This window comes from Oncorhynchus mykiss, chromosome 30, assembly GCF_057628025.1.
Source record: "Oncorhynchus mykiss isolate SJ-2025 chromosome 30, ASM5762802v1, whole genome shotgun sequence".
Taxonomy (NCBI): Eukaryota; Metazoa; Chordata; class Actinopteri; order Salmoniformes; family Salmonidae; genus Oncorhynchus; species Oncorhynchus mykiss.
The window spans coordinates 12743250-12770175 of NC_143051.1; the positions used below are offsets into that span (position 1 = coordinate 12743250).

Here is a 26926-nt window from a genome sequence, read left to right on the forward strand (position 1 = left end):
ACTTTGTGCAGTAGTTCCACGAGCATCAAAGCAGCTTTTATGTTGCTTCACCCACTATAATAGAATGAAATGTAAGCCTTGAAATTATCTATAAATCTCCTACGATGTGTTAAATGTACACATAACATAGAGCACCAACTGGAATCATTGGAAGCAAATGTTCTCTTTTTTTATTTTTTTAAATTGAGCAATTTACTTTTGAATTGATAATCTATACATTTATACCTCTGGTAGTGTAGCCTACTAACCATTACCCCAGTTAGTGTAGTCTATGAATGTGGAGTGTTTCACTGTGTGAGAGATTTTGCATACGAAGGAAATAATTACCCCTCGTAGTGGAGTCTATTAAGCATTACCACCGGAAGTGTAGTCTATGTAATGAAAGCATTACCCCCGGTAGTATAGTCTATGCAATGAAAGCATTACCCCTGGTAGTGTAGTCTATGTAATGAAAGCATTACCCCCGGTAGTATAGTCTATGCAATGAAAGCATTACCCCTGGTAGTGTAGTCTATGTAATGAAAGCATTACCCCTGGTAGTGCAGTCTATGTAATGAACGCATTACCCCTGGCTGTGTAGTCTATGTAATGAAAGCATTGCCCCTGTTAGTGTAGTCTATGCAATAAAAGCATTACCATTGGTAGTGCAGTCTATGTAATGAACGCATTACCCCTGGCAGTGTAGTCTATGTAATGAAAGCATTACCCCTGGTAGTGTAGTCTATGTAATGAAAGCATTACCCCTGGTAGTGTAGTCTATGTAATGAAAGCATCACCCCTGGTAGTGTAACTACGTAATGAAAGCATTACCCCTGGTAGTGTAGTCTATGTAATGAAAGCATTACCCCTGGTAGTGTAGTCTATGTAATGAAAGCATCACCCCTGGTAGTGTAACTACGTAATGAAAGCATTACCCCTGGTAGTGTAGTCTATGTAATGAAAGCATCACCCCTGCGGCCTGAAGGGAATGGTGTTGCAAAACTGCTGTGTAGTTTGCCAACCTTTGTATATCTATGTGTCTGGTGTGACTCTGCTAGAAGCACACCTTGGTGAGAGGCAAAAGCACGCACACACACACACACACACACACACACACACACGGGTGCTGTGTAGACTGATTTGATTTCTTTTCCACTTTCCATTTTCCATAGACCAGACTATTTTTTCCAACGATTTACTGTATAGGGACAGAGAGGGATGGAGAGAATGACTCAGAAAGGGATGGAGGGAGAAATTAGAGACGTTGAATTCCAATTATGTACAGATGGCCAAACAAAACAGAAGAGCAGGCGAATGGACAGAATACAGACTGGGAGAGAGGACAAAAGATTTAGCTTAATTAATGAGGGACTACAGTCACTCAGTGTGAGGTAGAAGAATGGGAAATGTTTTTCTAAATAAATATGAATCCCCCAAAAATAATATAAGTATTGTCCAATTGTGGGAGTCAAAAACAACCACGATCACCCCATTGATTGCGTCAGTTGCAATTTGAAAACATCGGCCGTTCAGCACCCGCATGGGTGCCAATGGATAACTTCCTATTGTGTTAGAGAGATACAACTTAAAGAGGTGTTGTCTCAGTTATCTGTTCTGAGAATAAAGGAAACAGAATTCATAGCTCGTCATTATTTAATTGAGACATTAATATGAACCTCTACGAGTGCTACCCGCCGAGCAAAGTTGAGGTGCTAACAACACTCTGAGAATGGTGAAAAGTTCTGAGAAATGAATTTGGTCAACATGCATGTGCTCGCGGTTCTTCATTTTTTTTTTTAAAGTTCTGCAAATTCTATAGGTGGACACACACAGTGTGCTTAGAGAGCTGTGACTCATCGTTTCAACATTGCGTTAGCACTACCTAATGAAAAGTACCTCTCCTTTAGTAGCCGATCACAGCTAGTTGTTGTTAGCTTTAGCATTGCACAGAGACGTTGACTTCCTGAGATCTGAACACAGTCACCCACAACAAATAAAGGCTTTCGTGAATCAGTAGTGTTGACTGTGACTGTACGTACACTGTTTCTGTCAGAGCATAGCATCAAGTCCCGCTGTCACTAGACACACAGTATTCAGTAGAAATCCCCCTGCACACTTTTGACCCAACAATATCCATCCCCTCTAATCCCATCTAATAATGATCCTAACGAATCGGTTTTTAACCCACATATGATGTGTATGCCTACAGTATATCTAGGGATAAGAGAAGAACATGACGGGTTTTATGATAGTAGTTTATGAGGATGGCACTCTCATCCATATCCTACTCATATCTCAATCTCCACAGCTTTAGCCACTGTAATCAAACAAGCTGTGTTTTGGAGCTGTGCTACAGTAATTAGTAGCAGGACCGACCTGCTTGTGACTGGAAATCTGGCTTTTAGTGGTGGTCTTTGACATTTGATCTTTTAAAGCTTTTCTGAAGAGGGTTGAAGAAAATATACACATTTGTCATATTTAGAAGAAAATAAAAGTCAGACAATTCACACCCTCTCTCCCTGTCTCCCTCTCTTTCCCCCTCTCTCTCTCTCTCCATCTCTCCCTGTCGCCCTCTCTTTCCCCCTCTCTCTCTCTCTCCATCTCTCCCTGTCGCCCTCTCTTTCCCCCTCTCTCTCTCTCTCCATCTCTTCTCCGTCTCCCTCACTTGAAGAAAATGCCCAGTGGTATGACCATGTATGGTAGGCATGCTTGGATAAGGTCAAAGCATTTTGTGCATCAATAAATGATGCAGTGGAATACATAACCCAATTATGAAGGGTTTTAATGAATAGTCTTTCTGTGTCAGCTGTGATGTTTATGCATCTTTCCCACCTCACTCACTGTCACTCCATTTCCTCCCTCTGTCTCTCTCTCTCTCACACACTCCATTTCCTCCCACTCTCTCCTTTTCTGTTCATGAAGCGTATTATGTGACTTTTTAAGCAAATTTAGGTTTGCCAAAACAAAGGTGTTGAAAACTTCTTGACTCAAAACATTTCAGCTTTTATTTTTAATTCATTTGTAAAAATGTAGAAGAACATAAATCCACTTTGACATTATGGGGTATTGTGGTAGGCCAGTGATCAAACATCTCCCTTTTATCAATTTATAGTCAGGCTGTAACACAACAACATTTTGAAAAAAGTCAAAGGGTGTGCATATTTTCTGAAGTCACTGTACAGTACAGAGCATTTGGAAAGTTGTCAGACCTCTTGACCTTTTCCACATTTTGTTACTTTACAGCCTTGTTCTAAAATGTATTTAAAAAATGTTTTTCCTCATCAATCGACATAATGACAAAACAAAATGTTTACAAATTTCTAACAAATGAAAAACAGAAACACCTTATTTACATGAGTATTCAGACCGTTTGCTTTGAGAATCGAAATTAAGCTCAGGTGCATCCTGTTTCAAGTGATCATCCTTGAGATGTTTCTACACCTTGATTGGAGTCCACATGTAGTAAATCCAATTGATTGGACATGATTTGTAAAGGCACACACTTATCTATATAAGGTCCCACAGTTGACAATGCATGTCATAGCAGAAACCAAGCCATGCGGTCAAAGGAATAGAGCTCCGAGACTGGTGTAAAGGTTCATCTTCCAACAAGACAACGAATCTAAGCACACAGCCAAGACAACACAGGAGTGGCTTTGGGACAAGTCTCTGAATGTCTTTGAGTGGCCCAGCCAGAGCCCGGACATCTCTGGATAGACCTGGAAACAACTGCGCAGCGACACTCCCCATCCAACCTGACAGAGCTTTAGAGAATATGCAGAGAAGAATGGGAGAAACTCCCCAAATGCAGGTGTGCCAAGCTTGTTGTGTCAATCCCAAGAAGACTCAAGGCTGAAATCGCCGCCAAAGGTGCTTCAACAAAATACTGAGTAAAGGGTCTGAATACTTAAGTAAATGTGATATTTCAGTTTATAAAAATGCTAAAAACCTATTTTTGCTTTGTCATTATGGGGTATTGTGTGTAGATTGATGAGGGGGAAAACAATTTAATCAATTTTAAAATAAGGCTGTAATGTAACAAAATGTGAAAAAAGTCAAGGGTTCTGTATACTCTCCATATGCAGTGGCAGTTATAGAATCCCCTGACCAATATAACATTCTCTTTCCCAAAACTAGTTCAGCGACTTATTCAGAGAGCTGTCGTGAATAAGTAAGTACGTTGTTATTGTTATTCAAGGTACGTGGCATTCCTTGTTCTTGACTGTAGTCTCCCAGGACTAAGTTAAAGTTTAATTTAAAGTTTAACATTTATATTTTAACTTTCAAATTTGACATGTCTTCGGTAAGGGCATTTGTTTCCTTGTATCAGTCTAGTCTGACTATAAACAATATTGTCACACCAGACCTTACTCTGCACTTGGCAGACAGCTATACACACACACACACTTACACACTTACACACTTACAGACAGAGTGTTTGTTCTGCAATTCTAAAAAAGTGTACGTTTTTGTTGTTGAAAAACCCTCAGTTTTCACTCATCGGATATTGCTCCATATCTTCATGAATCTCCAAGTCTGATTAATCCAAAAACAACTGCTTTCGAGACCTGGACCCACCCCATGGTATTCTGTATTGAGCTCAAATCAAAGACTTCAACATTACACATTAACAAGGACTACTTTTTTTCTCATCAAGAATACTAAATCCTTTTCTTAAAATAAAAAATATACAGAATATACAGTATTTTTCATCAACAACTGTCTGTTGACACTGAAGGTCACGTATTCACACAACTTCAACATTGACCGTTTTCTGTGTATGAGGGACATCTAATCAAGACGTATGAAAGCATATTGTTAAAGAATTAGCATTCTTATTGTGTGCATTAATACAGTTGTGATATGAACAAAAAACACTGTGTTGACTTCTTTTCCATCCATCCGTCCTGGCGTCAGCTCATGGAGATCCTACTACACAGAGAGAGAGAGTGAGACAGAGAGCGAGACAGAGAGCGAGCCCGAGAGAGAGACAGAGAGCGAGACAGAGAGCGAGACAGAGAGCGAGACAGAGAGCGAGCCTGAGAGAGAGAGAGAGAGAGACAGAGAGCGAGACAGAGAGCGAGACAGAGAGCGAGCCCGAGAGAGAGAGACAGAGAGCGAGCCCGAGAGAGAGAGACAGAGAGCGAGACAGAGAGCGAGACAGAGAGAGACAGAGAGCGAGACAGAGAGCGAGCCCGAGAGAGAGAGAGAACTACATTTCAGGAAATGATGACATATTTGAATTAATGAATATGACAAATACCTTTAAAAAGAAAATAGATGCAAAAATGTTATACATGTACTCCATGCATTGTATCTACATAGGTAAGAGTAATGGCCAGCCGATGAGTTACAAATAGTTCTGATACATGTGTCATAATGTTATAAGGTAATTTCTCCTTGTCACAAAGTGTCTGGGTCCTGTAAAATAACACGTTTGTACTGTCATAATACCATATATACCTCAAGTATGATGTTGCTGTACCTGGAAGGCCAGTGCGTCCTATGGTCTAAAGTAGAGAGGGACATTTTTGTCAATTCTGCTGACTAACCCAGCTTGTATGGGTTGTATTCATTCCAAACAGTAAAATGAGGTGACCTAAATACTATGCATGGCATGGGTACAAGGAATTGACATTTTCCATTAAGAATTGAAGTAAAAGTATACATTATTTCAAATTCCTTATATTAAGCAAACTAGATGGCACACTTTTTTAAAATCTTTTTTTTATTGATGTCAGACATCATTCACAAACAAAGCATTTGTGTTTAGTGAGTCCGCCGCATCAGACGCAGTAGAGATGAGCAGGGATGTGCTCTTGATAAGTGTGTGTGAATTGGACAATGTTTCTGTTAAAATCTAGTACTTTTGGGTGTCAGGGTATGTATGGGTATATATGTATGGAGTACAAACTACATTATTTTCTTTAGGAATGTAGTAAAGTAAAAGTTGCCAAAAATATAAATTGTAAAGCAATGTACAGATATCCCCCAAAAATACTTCAGTAGTATTTTAAAGTATTTTTACTAAAGTACTTTACACCACTGGTCTAGGATAATACACTGGGCTTCTGGGCAACAAAATAAAGTTGATGTAAAAACAGTAGAAAAGGAGAGAAATGTTGAGAAATTAGTTTGGTTGCTCGCTTAGCTGTTGTTGTTAGCTGCTGTGTGTTTCTCCTGTGCTGCAGCAGCCTGCGTTTGTGAGTTGCCTGGCAACGAGTCTCCTCTCTGGCTTGCTCACGGCTCACTCTGACAGGAGACAGAGACATTAGCTGACGCTAAGCTACTTTCCAGCTCTATAAACTCACTGTACATTACTATTTTTGGCAAAGTAATAATTCAGGTCGACTCCGACACTGTTCTGGTTTTATGACTGATGAGATATGTTAAATTCTGACACCAAGTTAATTCCACACAATTATGCAAATTAACCTATAGACCGATAAGCACGACAGTCCCATTTATTTTCGGTGGCTAACCAACTAACAGTTACCCATTAACACCCCTAGTCTGAAGAGATAATATATTTTTTACCACATGTCTAACTGTCCATTTTTATATAGTCAGGCAAGGGTTGCATCTCAATTATCAAGTGATTCCTTTCCCCTATATCTACATGGAACAATACGTTGAAAATGAATGCTTGGTAGGATCAGGATATTGCTTTCCTTATCCTTTGATTCCAGTGAGGAAAGGAAATTACTTTTGAGATGAGTGTTGAGACCAAGTTAGACTATTGAGACCAACCCATGGCTAAAGAATGAATAAATGGGTAACATGATCATCATCAACCACCAACCAGTTTGTAATGCGTCATGACTAAAGGCCAGATCCTACATTTTAAGCGACAGAGAGAGAGAGGGGATCCCTCTGGAGATTGAGAAACTGCTCTATCTGGTCTCCCTCAGTTCTCCCTCAAAGCGACACTTCCAGCAAAAGCATTGCCTCTCAGATCCACCAATGAAGCGTTATACACAGATAGATCCAGTGGTTGAACGTTCATTCCGTTTTAAGTAAAGGCTTTGTCGTTGTTTCGATTGTCCTGTTGGCACCGCAAGCAGCGATAATAGACAAGAAGTTAAACAAAGCACCACTGTTTTTCCCGAAAGACAAAGAAAAACTGAAGAGAAAAAAAAAGGTTTTCTCATCCACAGAGTTGATGCTAGAGAAGTACTGTATCTGCGGTCGCACGTGGGCGTGCATGTGTGGACTCTCGTATCTGTGCGATTGAATAGTTTATCTTGATGACAACGAGGGAGAGTTGTTGTTTTTTTTAGGCTTTTTAATGTAAAGTTGAAGCCCTAGGGATTTTGTGTGCAAGGAGGCAAAGGTAACTATTTTATGCTTAAAATATGAAAATGAATCCAATCTTATTGTTCATGTTGAGAAGTCAACATGCCTTGGCTACTGTGGATTGTGATGTGATCTATGTGGTGGGCTGACATTACTATTTTTAAATGTATTTAACATTTATTTAACTTTCAAGTCAGTTAAGAGCAAATTCTTATTTACAATGACGGCCTACGCCGGATGACTCTGGGCCAATTGTGCACTGCCTTATGGGACTCCCAATCACAGCCAGATGTGAGACAGCCTGAATTTGAACCAGGGACTGTTATGACACCTCTTGCACTAAGATGCAGTGCCTTAGACCACTGTGCCACTCGGGAGACCCACTTGGGAGACTATCAGAGGCACCCAGGGTCCATAAGGACAGTCAAGCTGTGAATAATGTACATCGTTAGATACATAAATACACAGCAGTTATATTGATGGTCATTGGTTATATGAACTGCACACATGAACAACACAGACAAATAAGTAACCATGATTTTATATATTGTTAATTACGGGTCTAGAATGAAATAGAATACTGTTCACTCTGCTATTCATGAAATGCTTATAGCGGTCAACGATATTGTGTGAGAGAAGCATTTCTATACTTCAATAATTTGATTAGAAAAACACATTGAAGTAAAAATTATCTGGAATAAATGTAATATCCCATAAGAAATGGGATGTGCTGTGTCTAAGTGAACGTACACGATTCACAAAGAGGGAAAGCCCACTACATTGTGGGTAACAAAGCTCATTTAATGGAGAGGAGGAGGATTGGAATGTCCCATGCCCTAGTAGACAAATGTCTTTACAGTCTGGAAAACAGACAGTCACACTGAAAGGGCCAGGGATCTGCAGTGTCACATTCCACATGCATTTCATAAACTTGAAAATGCAAAAACACTGTCAGCTTGGTTCACAAACACGCAAACATGTACTGTACTCTTTCACACAGACCACGCACACACCACACACACACCACACACACAACACAAGCCGAGAAGAACTCTTAGCTTCAGAACCTCTGAGTAAAAGGTTGTTTACTGCTGAGATCTAACTCCTCTCATTTCTCCTCTCTGTCAACTCCCAGGCACTAGAAACCAATTTTGCTGGCGTTGTTTTAGTAGACGCCTTCACAATTTGTGTGTTTTGTTTGTGTTCGTGTGTGTGTATGTCTGTTTGTGTGTGTTTCTGTGTGGGACTGTCTGTAGGGTTTTTAATGGGAAAATGTGTGTGTGTGTTCCTGTCTGTGTGTGTGTGTTCCTGTCTGTGTGAGTCTATTCCTGTGTTTGTCTGTTTCTCTACGTGTGGGACTGTGTGTAGGGCCCGTCCCAGGGGACATCCTCATTTCTCTAATTGTGAGAGATCCACGGTCCTTGCAGTTACCGTTGGTAACAATATGTCAGAACCCTTATTGTGTTAGCTCACCAGCAAACACACTTCACACCCCACCCATTTCTCCCAAATCACAATATACCTTATGTGACGACACAGAGAATCACGTCACTGACTCAGAAACTAATCACAGTGTCCAGACTCAGACACTACTCACAGTGTCCAGACTCAGACACTACTCACATTACCAGACTCAGACATTACTCACATTACCAGACTCAGACACTACTCACAGTGTCCAGACTCATACACTTCTCACAGTGTCCAGACTCAGACACTACTCACAGTGTCCAGACTCAGACACTACTCACAGTGTCCAGACTCAGACACTACTCACATTACCAGACTCAGACATTACTCACATTACCAGACTCAGACACTACTCACAGTGTCCAGACTCAGACACTTCTCACAGTGTCCAGACTCAGACACTACTCACAGTGTCCAGACTCAGACACTACTCACAGTGTCTAGACTCAGACACTACTCACAGTGTCCAGACTCAGACACTTCTCACAGTGTCCAGACTCAGACACTTCTCACAGTGTCCAGACTCAGACACTACTCACAGTGTCCAGACTCATACACTTCTCACAGTGTCCAGACTCAGACACTACTCACAGTGTCCAGACTCAGACACTACTCACAGTGTCCAGACTCAGACACTACTCACATTACCAGACTCAGACATTACTCACATTACCAGACTCAGACACTACTCACAGTGTCCAGACTCAGACACTTCTCACAGTGTCCAGACTCAGACACTACTCACAGTGTCCAGACTCAGACACTACTCACAGTGTCTAGACTCAGACACTACTCACAGTGTCCAGACTCAGACACTTCTCACAGTGTCCAGACTCAGACACTACTCACAGTGTCCAGACTCAGACACTACTCACAGTGTCCAGACTCAGACACTACTCGCATCACCCACTCAGACACTACGCACGTCACCCAGACTCAGACACTAATTTCATCAGACTCAGACACTAATCACATCAATGAGACTCAGACACTAATCACAGTGACCCGACTAGGACACTAAGTATTTTGGAGGGCCCTGATTTGTTGTGTTTGCTCTCCTTTCATAAATTGGTTTCAGTTATTCTGAGACATGTGAAGGACCAGTACTCTGGTGGATAACACTGGGTAGTGGAGGACGGATTAGTAGAGGCTGTTTGATTGATATCACATTAGATCAGAGCTATCCCCTGGATAGCATGCTGTTCTCTGGGTAGTGGAGGAGGGATCAGAGGGCCCGAACTGTGATCACACACACGAGTGAGCACACACAAACCTTGCACATAAAATACACACACAAACACAAACACATTTTAACACACATGTAACCCCCCCCCCCCCCACACACACACACACACACACACACACACACACTGGCTTCTGCATCATTATCTATCTGAGAAGTGAAACCCTCGGGGCCCAGAGACTTCTGACTAACATCGGATCAAAACCACTTGAATACATTTTTCAGCAGCATGACTGCTTGTGCTTGTTTGGCCTCCCTGATAAAGTCACAGCCAAGACATTTTCTTGGATCGCTGATGTTTCACAGTGATATGATTTTGCGAAGCATTATGAGATATGCTTGTCTGAATCACTCTGTGTATTAATCAATTAGTGGTCTTCCAAACTGCAGTTAGTGGTCTTAACTAGTCATTATACATCTCAGTTCACTGGATTCACTCATGCTGGTGTGATATAATCCTAGTTGTGGATATGTCTATGTACAGACTTGTTGCAGTGGGTGAGGCTGGGTGAGCATGTATGTGGGTATCTTAAAATGCATTGACACTATTAATAAGTGTGCGTGTGTGTGTGTGTGTGTGTGTGTGTGTGTGTGTGTGTGTGTGTGTGTGTGTGTGTGTGTGCATTATTTTTATTCAAATTATTATTAGAAAGCAAATTACGGACTCCTCTTTAAATCTGTGTATTCCTTCAAAGCTCAGTTGTCCAGTTGTCCTCTGCACAACTCTGCCAGGACCTAGGATGAAGAGAGACTCAAGTGTTTTAGTACTAAATCTCTTGACACAATCATGGCCTCTAAACCTTCAAGCTGCGTACTGGACCCTATTCCAACTAAACTACTGAAAAGGCTGCTTCCTGTGCTTGGCCCTCCTATGTTGAACATAATAAACGGCTCTCAATCCACCGGATGTGTACCAAACTCACTTTAGTGAGTCAGTAATAAAGTGGCAGTAATAAAGACTCTCTTGAAAAAGCCAGACATTGACCCAGGATATTTAAAATCTATTGGCCTTTATTGAATCTTCCATTCCTCTCAATTTATTTTAGAAAAAGCTGTTGCACAGCAACTCACTGCCTTCCTAAAGACAAACAATGTATATGAAATGCTTCAGTCTGGTTTTAGACACTATTATAGCACTGAGACTACAATTGTGAAGGTGGTAAATTACCTTTTAATGGCATCAGACCGAGGCTCTGCATCGGTCCTCGAGCTCCTAGACCTTATTGCTGCTTTTGATACTATCGATCGCCACATTCTTTTGGAGATGCTGGAAACCCAAATTGGTCTACACGGACAAGTTCTGGCCTGGTTTAGATCTTATCTGTCGGAAAGATATCAGTTTGTCTCTGTGAATGGTTTGTCCTCTGACAAATCAACTGTAAAGTGTTCAGTGTTCCTCAAGGTTCCGTTTTAGGACCATTATGGTTTTCACTATATAATTTTACCTCTTGGGGATCTCATTCGAAAAAATAATGTTAACTTTCACTGCTATGCGGATGACACACAGCTGTGCATTACAATGAAACATGGTGAAGCCCCAAAATTGCCCTCGCTAGAAGCCTGTGTTTCAGACATAAGGAAGTGCAAACTTTCTAGTTTTAAACTTGGACAAAACAGAGATGCTATTCTAGGTCCCTAGAAACAAAGAGATCTTCTGTTGAATCTGACAATTAATCTTAATGGTTGTACAGTCGTCTCAAATAAAACTGTGAAGGACCTCAGCGCTACTCTGGACCCTGAGCTCTCTTTTGACGAACATATCAAAACTGTTTCAAGGACAGATTTTTTCCATCTATGTAACATTGCAAAAACCAGAAACTTTCTGTCCAAAAATTATGCAGAAGAATGTATCCATGCTTTTGTTACTTCTAGGTTAGACTACTGCAATGCTCTACTTTCCGGCTACCCGGAAAAAGCACTAAATAAACTTCAGTTAGTGTTAAATATGGCTGCTAGAATCCTGACTAGAACCAAAAATGTTTTATCATATTACTCCAGTGCTAGCCTCCCTACACTGGCTTCCTGTCAAGCCAAGGGCTGATTTCAAGGTTTTACTGCTAACCTACAAAGAATTACATGGGCTTGCTCCTACCTATCTCTCTGATTTGGTCCTGCCATACATACCTACACATACGCTACGGTCACAAGACGCAGGCCTCCTAATTGTCCCTAGAATTTCTAAGCAAACAGATGGAAGCAGGGCTTTCTCCTATAGAGCTCGATTTTTATGGAATGGCCTGCCTACCCATGTGAGAGACGCAAACTCGGTCTCAACCTTTAAGTCTTTACTGAAGACTCATCTCTTCAGTGGGTCATATATGATTGAGTGTAGACTGGCCCAGGAGTGTGAAGGTGAACGGAAAGGCTCTGGAGCAACGAACCGCCCTTGCTGTCTCTGCCTGGACGGTTCCCCTCTTTCCACTGGGATTCTCTGCATCTAACCCTATTACAGGGGCTGAGTCACTGGCTTATTGGTGCTCTTTCATGCCGGCCCTAGGAGGGCTGCGTCACTTGAGTGGGTTCAGTCACTGTTGATCTTCCTGTCTGGGTTGGCTCCCCCCCTTGGGTTGTGCCTTTGTGGAGATCTTTGTGGGCTATCCTTGGCCTTGTCTCAGGATGGTAAGTTGGCGGTTGAAGATGGTGGTCTGGGGGCTGTGCTTTGGCAAAGTGGGTGGGGTTATATCCTTCCTGTTTATACCCTGTCCAGGGGTATCATCGGATGGGGCAACAGTGTCTCTTGACCCCTCCTGTCTCAGCCTCAAGTATTTATGCTGCAGTAGTTTGTGTGTCGGGGGGCTAGGGTCAGTTTGTTATATCTGGAGTACTTCTCCTGTCTTATCCGGTGTCCTGTGTGAATTTAATTAAGTATGCTCTCTTTCTCTCTTTCTCTTTTTCGGAGGACCTGAACCCTAGGACCATGCCTCAGGACTACCTGGCATGATGACTCCTTGCTGTCCCCAGTCCACCTGGCCGTGCTGCTGCTCCAGTTTCAACTGTTCTGCCTGCGGCTATGGAATCCTGACCTGTTCACCGGACGTGCTTCCTGTCCCAGACATGCCGTTTTCAAGTCTCTAGAGACAGCAGGAGTGGTAGAGATACTCTTAATGATCGGCTATGAAAAGCCAACTGACATTTACTCCTGAGGTGCTGACTTGCTGCACCCTCGACAACTACTGTGATTATTATTATTTGACCTTGCTGGTCATTTATGAACATTTGAACATCTTTGCCATGTTCTGTTATAATCTCCACCCGGCACAGCCAGAATTGGACTGGCCACCCCTCATAGCCTGATTCCTAGGCTAGGTTTCTTCCTAGGTTTTGGCCTTTCTAGGGAGTTTTTCCTAGCCAACGTGCTTCAAAACCTGCATTGCTTGCGGTTTGGGGATTTAGGCTGGGTTTCTGTACAGCACTTTGAGATATCAGCTGATATACGAAGGGCTATATAAATTAATGTGATTTGATTTGTATCCTTATTTGTTTGTGTCTTTATTTGTGTGTGTCCTCTTTGGCTCCTCTGTCCTCTTGGTCTCCTCTTTCCTCCCTGTCTCCTCTGTCCTCCCTGTCCAACTTTCTCCCCTCTGCCCTCTCTGACTCCTCTGTCCTTGCTGTCCCCTATGTCCCCTCCGTCTGATCTGAGATTATGTGTTGAAGAGCAGCATCTTGGCTCCCCTGTCTGCCCGGTGGTCACCACCACAATGGCCTGGCACCCCTGTCTACCGGCGGTCACCACCACACTGTCCTGGCTCCTCTGTCTATCGTGGGTCACCACCACACTGTCCTTGCTCCCCTGTCTGTCAGGGGTCACCACCACAGTGTCCTGGCTCCCCTGTCTGTCAAGGATCAGCACCACAGTGACCTGGCTCCCCTGTCTGTCGGGGGTCACCACCACGGTGTCAGGGGTCACTACCACGGTGTCAGGGGTCACTACGAAATTGCATTACTGAACTCATCAGCATGATGGAACAAGTTTCTTAACATTTCTTTACAGAATACTGGGTGTGTGACTTTTATTTGGCTGATGGCAGCACACAAACACACACACACACACTCACATGCACACATAAACAGCACATAAACAGCAAGCTACCAGTGCCACAGCACTTAACACCACTTTTAATGACCCAATTTGATTCTTCATACACCGCTGGGGCTTATAATTCACTCTCTTCATCCGACTACATTACCTGTAACTCTCCCGTCTCCAGTCACATACAGCACAGTTAACCCCGATCCTCTCATGAAACAATGCAGTGCTTACACTGTCTTAACCTGAAGAAAGAAAATCAGAAAAAAAGTGAAATACAGGTTTCTCCAGGACGCTGCCGGTATGCAATTTATTATTCTGGTTTTTCCAGGATGACGGTGGTATGCAATTCATTATACTGGTTTCTCCAGGATGCTGCCGGTATGCAATTCATTATACTGGTTTTTCCAGGATGACGGTGGTATGCAATTCATTATACTGGTTTCTCCAGGATGCTGCCGGTATGCAATTCATTATACTGGTTTCTCCAGGATGACGGTGGTATGCAATTCATTATACTGGTTTCTCCAGGATGACGGTGGTATGCAATTCATTATACTGGTTTCTCCAGGATGCTGCCGGTATGCAATTCATTATACTGGTTTCTCCAGGATGACGGTGGTATGCAATTCATTATACTGGTTTCTCCAGGATGACGGTGGTATGCAATTCATTGTACTGGTTTCTCCAGGATGACGGTGGTATGCAATTCATTATACTGGTTTCTCCAGGATGACGGTGGTATTCAACTGATTATACTGATTTCAGAATTGGAAGTGACAGCATTGATTGTCCGTCCACAATCTGTGTTTTTCATCAGGACAAACTGAGATTACCTTCAACAATGGAGGAATGGGTTCATCAAGAAACCTGAGAAACTCTTCAATAATGGAGGTATGGGTTCATCAAGAAACCTGAGAAACTCTTCAATAATGGAGGTATGGGTTCATCAAGAAAAACTGAGACAATATTCAAGCATGGAATGATGCTAGGACGGATAACCTGAGATGCAAGTATGGAATGACATTGATTTAATGTGCTTGATGTAAACAAAGGACAAAGTAGGTGGTACCACACACACACACTCATGCATATTCATGGAGTACAACATGCATTCACTTCCACATCTTACACTTATAAGTTGCTTCATTGCCTATAAGACTATAACACAGGCTCTCTCACACACATCTGAAGGACAATGGGGCTTTTACGACCACGGGCAATACCCGGGCAGTGCTACATGAGGGTCGGTGGGGAATCAGTGCCCAGAGCCGTCCTACGTAATACCCATCCCAAGGCAGACTGGATGAAATTGATCAACAGAAACAGATACAGATGGACAATGTTTAAGGAAAAAGGGAGCGAAATGCTTCCACTGCTAAATCACATTTGGAAAGTGAGTGTTAGTGTGTCTGAGTGGTTAGAGTATGCATTTTACTATGACTGTGTGTGTAGCCAAAGGGGAGAGGAGGTAGAGCAGGGGTCGGCGACAGGCCCCCCAAATTTTTGGGATAAAAAAGACAGTAAAATCCCCATGAATTCAGCTTAACGTTATTTACATTTTAGGAAATCTGTTCCCAAGTATTCTCATGAATACAAAGAGAGACATGCACAAGACATTAGGAACACCTGTTCTTTCCATGACGTAGCCTGACAAGGTGAATTGAGGTGAAAGCTATGATCCCTTATTAATGTCACATATTAATTCGACTTCAATCAGTGTAGATTAAGGGGAGAAACAGCTTAATAGGGCCTGTCGACAACTTCCGGTGAAATTGGAGGGCATGCAATTCAAATAAATAATCATAAAAATGATGGATATTAAACATCCAGGTACATACAAGTGTCTTATATCGGTTAAAAGCTTAAATTCTTGTTAATCTAATTGCATTGTCCGATTTACAATAGGCTTTACAACGGCGCCCCACATCAAAATATTTTCAACCAAGCACAGGCTCGTAAAATTACAAATAGCGATTAAATATTCACTTACTTTTCGAAAATCTTCTACAACATTCATGGACGTTTTGTTAGATAAAATCTTCTTTATATCCCAAAAAGTCAGTTTAGTTGAAACCATCGATTTGAGTTATCCACTCGTTCAACTGGCAGAGAAAGGAATCCAAAAAGCTATCACGAAACTTTGATAAAACAAGTCAAAATATTTTGTTTCTATTTAATCCTCAGGTACCCTAAAATATAATTAAACTATAATATTTCATACGGAAAGAAGTATGTTCAATTGAAAAGCCAAATAAGCAAGTGTGCATCCTCTTCGGCACACGCGCACAGACTGATTTCCAACTCTGACTCCCAGTACCAAAACTCTAAATTCTTCCTCGTTTGGGAAGAAACAAGCCTGAAACCTTGAACAAAGACTGTTAGCATCTATGGAAGCCATAGGAATTGCAATCTGGGAGCTGGAATTGCATAGAACCCAAAGCTTTCCATTGAAAGAGCATGGGCTCTCAAAAAACAAATTTTCCGGTTGGTTTTCTTTTGATTTTTTCCTACCATATCAATTGTGTTATAGTCTCATACATTATTTTAACATTTCTACAAACGTCAAAGTGTTTTCTATCCAATGGTACCAATTATATGCATATCCTGGCCTGAGTAACAGGCAGTTTACTTCGGGCATGTCAGTCAGACAGGAAGTGGAGACAAATAGACCCTAGGCTGAAGAAGGATGTTTAAGCCGTGAGACAACAGACATGGATTGTGTTTGTACGCAATTCAGTGGGTGAATGAGAAAGACAAAAATATTTAAGTGTCTTTGAACTGGGTATGGTAGTAGGTGCCAGGCACATCTGTTGTGTCAAGAACTGCAATACTGCTGGGTTTTTCATGCTCAGGCTCAGCAGTTTCCCATGTGTGTCAACAATGGTCCACCACCCAAAGGACATCCAGCAAACTTGACACAACCGTGGGAAGCATTGGAATTAACATGGACAAGCATCCATGTGGAACAATTTTAAACCCCATGTAGAGTCCACGCCCCAAGAATTGAGGCTGTTCTGAAGGAAAAATGTGGTGCTAAGCTACAGGACTGTTTTGCAAACAAAGACTGGAAAATGTTCCGGGATTCATCCAATAGCATTGAGGAGTACACAAATCAAATAAAATGTATTTATATAGCCCTTTGTATATCAGCTGATATCTCAAAGTGCTGTACAGAAACCCAGCCTAAATCCCCAAACAAGCAAGCAATGCAGGTGCAGAAGCACGGTGGCTAGGGAAAACTCCCTACAAAGGCCATAACCTAGGAAGAAACCTAGAGAGGTACCAGGCTATGAGGGGTGGCCAGTCCTATTCTGGCTGTGCCGGGTGGAGATTATAACAGAACATGGTCAAGATGTTCAAATGTTCATAAATGACCAGCATGGTCAAATAATAATAATCACAGTAGTTGTCGAGGGTGCAGCAAGTCAGCACCTCAGGAGTAAATGTCAGTTGGCTTTTCATAGCTGATCATTATGATTATCTCTACCACTCCTGCTGTCTCTAGAGACTTGAAAACAGCATGTCTGGGACAGGTAGCACATCCGGTGAACAGGTCAGGATTCCATAGCCGCAGGCAGAACAGTTGAAACTGGAGCAGCAGCACGGCCAGGTGGACTGGGGACAGCAAGGAGTCATCATACTGGAGGCTGAGACAGGAGGGGTCAGGAGACACTGTGGCCCCATCCGATGATACCCCTGGACAGAGCCAAACAGGAAGGATATATCCCCACCCACTTTGCCAAAGCACAGCCCCCACACCACTAGAGGGATATCTTCAACCACTAACTTACCATCCTGAGACAAGGCCGAGTATAGCCCACAAAGATCTCCGCTACGGCACAACCCAAGGGAGGGCGCCAACAACCTCAGTCACTGGCTTCATCAATAAGTGCATCAACCACGTCATCCCCACAGTGACCGTATGTACATATCCCAACCAGAAGCCATGGATTAAAGGCAACATCCACACCAAGCTAAAAGCTAGAGCTGCCGCAATCTGGATGCTTATGAGAAATCCCGCTATGCCCTCACACAAACCATCAAATAGGGAAAGCGTTAAAACAGGACTAAGATTGAATCCTACTACATCAGCTCTGACTCCCATCGGATGGGACAGGGCTTGCAAACTATTACAGACTACAAAGGGAAACCCAGCCGCGAGTTTCAAGGTGAAGTGAGCCTGCTAGACGTGCTAAATGCCTTTTATATTTGTTTAGAGGAAAGCAAAACTGAAGCATGTAAGAAAGCACCAGCTATTAAGGACAAATGTGTGGTCACACTCTCGGTAGCCGGTGTAAGCAAGACCTTTTAACAGGTCAACATGCAGCAGAGATATGCACTATGTGTCACTTCCTGACCATAGCGAGTCCTTATTTTCTATGGTGAAGTAGGTCAGGGCGTGACTGGGGGGTTAGTCTAGTTTATATTTTCTATGTGAGGTTCTAGTTTTGTTTTCTATGTTGCTGTTTGGTGTGATTCCCAATTAGAGGCAGCTGGCTATCATTGTTTCTAATTGGGGATCATATTTAAGAAGCATTTTTCCACCTGTGTTTGGTGGGATATTGTTTATGTGTAGTTGCATGTTAGCACTCCATTGTCGTCACGTTTCGTTTATTCTTTATTGTTTTGTTGTGTGGTTCACTTACTTAAATAGAAAGATGCAGAGACCAGATCACGCTGCACGTTGGTCCGAGTATGCTTCCAACGATCGTGACAGAATATCCCACCACAACAGGACCAAGCAGCATGCCCAGGAGGAGAGCGTAACATGGACTTGGGAGGAGATTCTGGATGGGAAGGGATCCTGGACTTGGGGGAAAATCCTGGCAGGACAGGATGGCCTTCCTTGGCGGGAGACGCAAGGAGAGAGGGGAGGACAGCGACGATGCCGTGGTTCGCGGCCACAGAGAAAGCCCAAAAGACAGCCCTAAAAGATTTTTGGGGGGGCACATGGGGTGGTCTGCGGAACCGGGGAGTGAGCCAGAGCCTGTGTGGGAGTCGATAGAAGAAGGTAATGAGAGATACCGGAGAGAGGTTGTGGAAACGAGTATGCTGCAGCCAGGCGCGTTGAAAAGCGCCTTCTCAGTCTGGCACCATTTGTGCCAGCTCTACGCACCAAGTCTCCAGTACGCCTTCACAGCCCAGTACGTCCTGTGCCAGCTCCTCATACTCACCGTGCAAAGTGTGTTAAAGTTCCGGTACAATTGATGCCGGCTTCACGCACCAGGTCTCCAGTGCGCCTTCTCAGCCCAGTATGGCATGTGCCAGCTCCTCGCACTTGCTGTGCGAAGTGTGTCATCGAACCGGTACCATTGATGCCGGGATCATATTTAAGAAGCATTTTTCCACCTGTGTTTTGTGGGATATTGTTTATGTGTAGTTGCATGTGGGCACTCCATTGTCGTCATGTTTTGTTTATTCTTTATAGTTTTGTTGTGTGGTTCACTTAAATAATTAAATAAAAATATGTGGAACCCAGATCACGCTGTTGGTCCGAGTATGCTTCCAACGATCGTGACACTAGGTTTCTTAAAAGAGGCTATTTGCCACGATGTGTGAATGAAGCTTTTAATTTGGCATTGGGAAGAACACTAAATGAAATGCTACAAAAAAGACTTGCTAAAGCTAAAGAACACTTCGTAATGTTCACAACTACATATACTAAAGCTAAAGAACACTCCGTAATGTTCACAACTACATATACTAAAGCTAAAGAACACTCCGTAATGTTCACAACTACATATACTAAAGCACACAACGTAATGTTCACAACTACATATACTAAAGCTAAAGAACACTCCGTAATGTTCACAACTACACATACTAAAGCTAAAGAACACTCCGTAATGTTCACAACTACATATACTAAAGCTAAAGAACACTCCGTAATGTTCACAACTACATATACTAAAGCTAAAGAACACTCCGTAATGTTCACAACTACATATACTAAAGCTAAAGAACACTCCGTAATGTTCACAACTACATATACTAAAGCTAAAGAACACTCCGTAATGTTCACAACTACATATACTAAAGCTAAAGAACACTCCGTAATGTTCACAACTACATATACTAAAGCTAAAGAACACTCTGTAATGTTCACAACTACATATACTAAAGCTAAAGAACACTCCGTAATGTTCACAACTACATATACTTTGAACTCGTGAAAAGTGGGAGATGCGGTCAAGAAACACTGGCATATTTTATCATCGGACCCAGCTTTGCAGGCTGAATTTAAAAATCCACCTCTTATTGTGTATAGGAGAGGTCGCAATTTACGCGCTAAATTGGTTGATGCCAACTGCCATTCACAAAATAAAATTAGCCAGGCTCTTTTACGCCCTCTACCAAATGGTAGCTATAAATACAGAGGATGCGCACAGTGCAACAACATGATGTATGTGAATATTTCTGCCACCCACACGCAGGAAAACGGTTCCAAATATATTACATTATTACGTGTTCCACCACCCGCAAACATGAATGATCAATCAGGAGAAATGACAGGGATTATCCAGTCGCAGTACATTTTTATGACCTAAAACATAACATTTCTACCTTTAGATTTTGTGTCATAGAGAAAGTTAAGATATCAGACAGGGGAGGTGATATAAATAATACTCTGAGTAAAAGAGAATGTTTTGGGATTTTCACCCTCCAGACATTATTTCCTAAAGGTCTTAATGATGAAATGCCTACATATGTTATGTTGTGAATTTGAACATGAATTATGCACCTATTTAAGATTACATGATGTTTTTCGTATGATGTACCCAATGACTAATGAAAACTTGCTCGGTAGGTCTATGTCCTCATTGTGGTTTTACAGACGTGTTTGCTACGTCTTATTTACACACTTTAATAGAATATTTATGATATCCATTTTGTTATATTTGGTAGCACTTGTTTTTCCTTTGCCTCCAACCCCTTTCGATGCTTGGAACGGATGTGGGCGGGGCTAGGTCTACATAAGGGTGCTAACTTAATAAAACTCACAAAATCTCTGACGAAGGCCATGTGTCCGATACGTGAAGCTTATTAAAGATCAGTGATACTATCAAGAGCAGTGTGCGGTTTCCTTTTGCCTTCGTCTTGTTCAACTGTTACCATGCACCTGCAAAAAAGATTGCTCAGATGTGCGAGTGCCTTTTGAATTTTGAACAGGTCAACATTGACAAGGCCATGGGGCTAGATGGATTACCAAAAGTTTACTCAGAGCATGCACACATTTTCAACCTCTACCTGACTGAGTCTGTAATGCCTACATGTTTCAAGCATACCAACATAGTCTCTGTGCTCAAAAAAGTGAATGTAACCTGTTTAAATGACTACCAACCTATATCCGCATACCGCCCCAACAGATGATGCAATCTCAAACTCACTCCTCACTGCCCTTTCCCACAAGGACAAAAGGAACACCTACATGAGAATGCTGTTCATTGACTACAGCTCAGCGTTCAACACCATAATTCCCACAAAGCGCATCACTAAGCTAAAGACCCTGAGACTAAACACCTCCCTCTGTAACTGGATCCTGGACTTCCTGACAGGCCACCCCCAGGTGGTAAAACATCTGCCACACTGATCCTCAACATGGTGGCCTCCTGTACTCCCTGTTCACCCACAACTATGTGGCCAAGCACAACTCCAACACCATCATTAAGTTTCTGATGACACAACGGGGGTAGGCCTGATCACCGACAACGATGAGACAGTCTATAGGGAGGAGGTCAGAGACCTGGCAGTGTTGTGCCAGGACAACAACCTCTCCCTCAATGTGACCAAGATAAAGGAGATGATCGTAGACTACAAGAAGAGGGCCAAACATGCTCCCATTCCCTTCGACAGGGCTGTAGTGGAGCTGGTCAAGAGTTTCAAGTTCCTTGGTGTCCACATCACATATAAACTATCATGGTGCAAGTACACCAAGAAAGTCGAGACTGAAAAGATGTGGCATGAGTCCCCAGATCCTCAAAACGTTCTACAGCTGCACCATCAAGAGCATCCTGACCGGTTGCATCACCGCCTGGTATGGCAACTGCTCGGCATCTGACTGTATTGCGCTACAGAGGGTAGTACCGCCCAGTACATCACTGGGGCCAAGTTTCCTGCCATCCAGGAAGTATATACTAGGCGGTGTCTGAAGAAGGCCCAAAAATTGTCAAAGACTCCAGTCACCCAAATCATAAACTGTTCTGTCTGCTACCGCAAGGCAAGCTGGAGCGCCTCGGTCCAAGCTGGAGCGCCTCGGTCCAAAAGGCATCCTTAACAACTTCTACCCCCAAGACATAAGACTGCTGAACGATTAATCACCAGAATATTTTCATTGACACCCCCCGCATGCCCCACCCCACTTAGTTTTTTTACTGCTGCTAGGGTTGATGGTGGATGTGTAAATGAAGGATCATCTCTCGCTGTGTAGGCCTCTCTTTTCTTCCTCTCTCCGTCTCCTTGCTCTCTGATCCGTTGTGAATCTCAATAGTTTTTCTGCCAAAAAGCTAGTGCCACATTTTTCAAAGTAGCTCTCTCTTTTTTTACAGGGTATCAGTGCAAAGCGGTGTTAGATGACTCACTGTTTCATTTCATTGTAGAACAGAAAAGCTTTTTCCATATTAGATGACACTCTTAATCCAATTTGGTTGGGTGTTCTATTGTTCATTTCCATGTCTCCTACTCACTGCGGTTAGTAATGTGTGTGAGCGTGCAGTTGTATGTGTGTGTGCTCCTGCAGTACCAGTCAAACGTTTGGACACACCTACAGTACTCATTCCAGGGTTTTTCTTTATATTTACTATTTTCTACATTGTAGAATAATAGTGAAGACATCAAAACTATGAAATAACACATATGGAATCATGTATTAACCAAAAAAGTGTTGAAAAAAAAACATGTTATATATGAGATTCTCCGAAGAAGCCACCCTTTACCTCGAGGATAGCTTTGCACACTCTTGGCATTCTCTCTACCAGCTTCATGAGGAATGCTTTTCCAACAGCCTTGAGGAGTTCACACATATGCTGAGCACTTGTTGGCTCATCCCAAAACTCATCCCAAAACCATCTCAATTGGGTTGAGGTCAGGTTATTGTGGAGGCCAGGTCATCTGATGGAGCACCATTACTCCACTTCTTGGTCAAATAGCCCTTACACAGCCTGAAGGAATGTTTTGGGTCATTGTCCTGTTGAAAAAGTCTCACTAAGCGCACTCCAGATGGGATGGCGTATTGCTGCAGAATGCTGTGGTAGCCATGCTGCTTAAGTGTTAAGCATTCCAGGTGACTACCTCATGAAGCTGGTTGAGAGAATGCCAAGAGTGTGCAAAGTGACCAAAGGCAATGGGTGGCTATTTTAAAGAATGTCAAATATAAAATATACTTAGATTTGTGTAACACTTGTTTTGTTACAACATGATCCCATATGTGTTATTTAATAGTTTTGATGTCTTCACTATTATTCTAAAATGTGGAAAATAGTAAAAAGAAAGAAAAAACGGAATGAGTAGCTGTGTCCAAACTTCTGACTAGTTTTGTAAGTAGTTGCCTGGTCTCCCAGGGTTTTTTCCTCTGAATTCCTTCTCTGTGATACAGTGTGTGTTCTGCATGACAAGCATGGTTAAGAATCAAGCTAGCAACAGCACTGGTAGGGAAATTATTTGTGAGGTGAGAGTTGTAGGACAAAATGGCCGTCAAGCTCTCATCCACACTAAGGTATATGATGTTGACTGTTGGGATGGTGAGACACATACATGCAGACATGCAGACGTGCATATACACACACACACAGGCATGCATGCACAATCAGACACACACACACACACACACACACACGCACACACACACAGAAACACACGCACACACACGCACAGTCATACACACATACACCAAGCCTTAAGTATAGGCATTATTCTTCAACAACCACAGGCTAGTCAAATTTCAAACTCAGTTACCTTGTACCCCTGGACATTGGTACCTTGTCTATATAGCCAAGTTATCGTTACTCATAGTGTATTTATTCCCTTTGTTCTAATTATTCTATTTATCATGTTATTATTTGTATATATATTTAAACATTTATTCTACAATTTCTCAATATTTTAATTTATTATTGTTGGAAAGGGCCCATAAGTAAGTATTAGTCTACAATGTTGTTTGCGAAGCGTGTTACACAAAACATTTTATTTTATGAGTGTTAGATAATGCAATAGCCATTTGAGACCATTCAGGGGACAGGGAGCACTTCTGTCTTGAAGATACAAACAAACACCACAACACCATCACCACAAACAAGAATGAGGAGGATTAACAACAAATGCTTTCTCTACAGGAGCCCGGGAGCTCAAATTAGCGTGACCTTCTTTTGATTAAAGGACTGACAATCACTTTCAGTCCCCGGACATGAATAGTTAATGGGAGATCTGAGGCTCGAGCTGGCCGGTTTGTTTTGATTACAATCTCTTTACACTTTCTTCTTCTCCCCTCTCAAGCACACTCCAGTGTTTCAAGTAGGGCTTGTCTGGGTGTCCGGGGGATTTTAAAACTCTGTCGCAAAACAACAAATTACAACACAGCTCCATTTGATGGCGTTTTAATATTATGACAGGATCAAGTGGAGCGATTGGTGTAAATCCACTGATACACTTTGATCCCCATGGTGACAGATCTTTTTTGCTTTCAGTCAGGCCGGGCCCCAGAGCTCATCTAAGATAACACATACCCAGCAGCCTCTGCTTCAACCCAAAGGGATTCAATATCAAAACGTTCTATTTATATTTACAAAAATATGAAATACACACTGAACAAAAATATAAACACAACATGTAAAGTGCTGGTCCCAAATTTCTTTCTGAAATAAAAGATCCCAGAAATGTTCCATATGCACAAAAAGCTTTTCTCTCTCAAATGTTGTGTTTATATCCCTGTTAGTGAGCATTTCTCCTTTGTCAGGATAATCCATCCACCTGACAGGTGTGGCATATCAAGAAGCTGATTAAACAGCATGATCATTACACAGGTTCAACTTGTAATGGAGACAATAAAAGGCCACTCTAAAACGTGCAGTTTTGTCACACAATACAATGCCACAGATGTCTCAAGTTTTGACGGCGCTTGGAATTGGCATGCTGACTGCAGGAATGTCCACCGGAACTGTTGCCAGAGAATTGAATGTTCACTTCTCCGCTAAACCGCTTCCAACTTTGTTTTAGAGAATTTGGCAGTGTCCAACCGGCCTCACGACCGCAGACCACGTGTAACCGTGCCAGCCCAGGACATCCACATCTGGCTTCTTCAGCTGAGACCAGCCACCCAGACAGCTGATGAAACTGTGGGTTTGCACAACCAAAGGATTTCTGCACAAACTGTCAGAAACCATCGTAGGGAAGCTCATCTGCCTGCTCGTCATCCTCACCAATGTCTTGACCTGACTGCAGTTTGGTGTCGTAAACAACTTCATTTCAACTTCAATTCTATTGCACAGCCCCATGTCGCATGAATCTATACACAATTCCTGGAAGCTGAAAATGTCCCAGTTCTTCCATGGCCTGCATACTCACCAGACATGTCACCCATTGAGCCTGTTGGGGATGCTCTGGATCGACATGCACGACAGCATGTTCAAATTCCCGACAATAGACAGCAACTTAGCACAGCCATTGAAGAGGAGTGGGACACCATTCCACAGGCCACAATCAACAGCCTGGTCAACTCTATGTGAAGGAGATGTTTCACTCTTCATGAGGCAAATGATGGTCACAACAGATACTGACTGGTTTTCTGATCCACGCCCCTACCTTTTTTTAAGGTATCTGTGACCAACAGATGCTTATCTGTATTCCCAGTTCTGTGAAATCCATAGATTAGGGCTTAATTTATTTATTTAAATTGACTGTAAATCAGTAAAACCTTGTATTTGGAATTCTCTTCACCGACTTTCAAAGGTTAGGAAGAGAAACGTTTAAAGCAGAGAGTCGGGGATGAAAATGTATTGGGAAAGTGGCACCGGACTAAATTTAATTTGGTCTGGGTTTAAGGTTTTATCATCATTTCTAATCTTGGAGGAAATGTACATGTTTAATCAACTGGATGTTCTGTTAGGATTAGTGGGTTTAAAGAACCTGGTGGTGTCAACTGAGCTCTCTCTCGCTCTCTGTATCTTCTGTCTTTCAACATATTTCTTTCTTGTTTCTGTTTCTTATTCACTCCCACTATCTCACTATCATTCCAGCTCTCTTTCTCTCTGGATCTCATGTACTTTCGATCCACAGAATCGCATCACTGTCAAGAGAGAATTATTCCAGTAGGTGTATGAAAGATGATTTAAAGTAAAGCCCGGAACAAGCATGAAACAAGTCCTCCATGACACTAGTTAATGATATTGTGGACTCCAAATGTCACAAGGGAACCCTCTATACTGGATGCTGAAAGACACATTTTATAGAGACTAGCCCTGGAGACAGAGATATGTTTATGCACAGTGCAGTGGTATCTAGCAGTGCTATCACAGTGCGTGCAATCTAGCCTACTCTTGAAGTCTTGAAGAGAGAGCGAGAGAGTGTGCTTGTGCGATGAAGGGGAAAAACAAGATAAGTGAAGCTTTTATCTTTTACAACATCTTCACATATTATATATGAGACTCATTTCAGGAAACTAGGCGTATGCTGTGTGTCACTGCCTAACAGGAGAGGCATTTGAACGAAACTTTAATTTTACATGTCAAAATGTGTTTTTGTCAGAAATGCCTTCTAGAACATGAACAAATACAAATACAATTGTTAACTTATGAGAGTACTTGGTTTAGCCATGGAAAAAAGCAGGAACCTTCCCGTTACCTTCCCGTTAGCCATGATTGGATGGGCTGGACATGCCAAGAGATGGGTTCGGATTGGTGCAATGTAGCAAGCTTCTG

At 42.3% G+C, this 26926-nt stretch overlaps 1 long non-coding RNA gene across 1 annotated transcript in view; it reads left to right on the forward strand.

Annotated features, from left to right (window-relative positions):
- Positions 1-13452, forward strand: part of LOC149970205 (uncharacterized) — a 68438-nt gene extending 54986 nt beyond the window's left edge. Inside the window, exon 2 of the long non-coding RNA XR_016493696.1 lies at positions 12888-13452. This is a non-coding gene — a long non-coding RNA (uncharacterized LOC149970205). The remainder of the gene's footprint in view (positions 1-12887) is intronic.
- The last annotated feature ends 13474 nt before the right edge of the window (positions 13453-26926 follow it).